At 35.5% G+C, this 1,069-nt stretch overlaps 1 pseudogene; it reads right to left on the bottom strand.

Moving 5' to 3' along the window:
- Nucleotides 1-275: 275 nt before the first annotated feature.
- LOC119516971 lies at nucleotides 276-586 on the bottom strand (annotated as a pseudogene).
- Between the last annotated feature and the right edge of the window lie 483 nt (nucleotides 587-1,069).

Here is a 1,069-nt window from a genome sequence, read left to right as displayed (position 1 = left end):
GTGTGCTTTTAATGGTTCAACAGTGGTAAAACTTGATAAGAGTAAATTAACAGGCTAGCACTTTAAAATGTATCCTTTAATATTATAAAGCTTATGAATACTTAGGTAAGCTTGTGGAGAAACTTACCAAGAAACATAAATTAGGAGATACAAGTGTCCACTAAATTTTCTTTCATTTTTTAAAGTTGTTTACTGTACAATAGCTCATTTGTCATTTGGAAGTCCCTTTACTGTAAATTCTTTAGTCCCACGATAAACAGCAGCCTTGTCAGTGTTTATTCTGGAACTCCATGTTGGATAAATTTGATTTCTTCTTGAGACATAGGTTTCCTTCTGTTTTTTTAGCTAATGACTTCTTTATTTCTGCAGTATCTGGAGGACCCTGATGCATCAGCAAATCTGCTGATTCACTTCCCATAGAATGCTGTGAACTTGCAGAAGAGTGAGAGGGTATTTTTTCTGGCCTCAAAGCTTCTGATATGTTGAGTTTAGGGTTGTCTCTTCTATCAGGGGACCTTATTAATGGAGTATGTGGCTTGGCTACCTGAATGACCCTGCTAGCAGATGCCATATTTCTGCCCATCATGAACCCCGACTAAGCTGCAGCTTCTGGGTGCCTATTCTATTTTAATGTAAGCATTTAGAGCTCTAAATTTCCCTCTCAGCATTTTCATGATTGCATCCTATAAACTTGTTGTGTCGTATTCTCATTTTTATTTGCAAGGTGTTTCATAATTTCACTTGTGACTTGCTCTTTAAACCATTGGTTATTTAAGAGTATGTTGTTTAATTTCCACATATTTGTGAATTTTCCATTTTTCCCTTTGTTATTGATTTCTAGCTTCATTCCATTGTATTCAGAAAACATACATTGCATGTTCTCAGTACTTTGTAATTTATTGAGACTTGTTTTGTGACTCAATATATAGTCTATCCTGGAGAATGGTCCAAGTGCATGTGAGAAGAACGTATATTCTGTTTCTTCTGGGTGAAGTGTTCTATATATGTCCGTAAGGTCTAGTTGGTTTACAGTATCATTTGAGTCTTGTAATTCCTTATTGATCTTCTC

This window comes from Choloepus didactylus, chromosome 20, assembly GCF_015220235.1.
Source record: "Choloepus didactylus isolate mChoDid1 chromosome 20, mChoDid1.pri, whole genome shotgun sequence".
In the NCBI taxonomy this organism is placed as follows: domain Eukaryota; kingdom Metazoa; phylum Chordata; class Mammalia; order Pilosa; family Megalonychidae; genus Choloepus; species Choloepus didactylus.
This window is presented reverse-complemented; position numbering and strand designations above follow the sequence as displayed.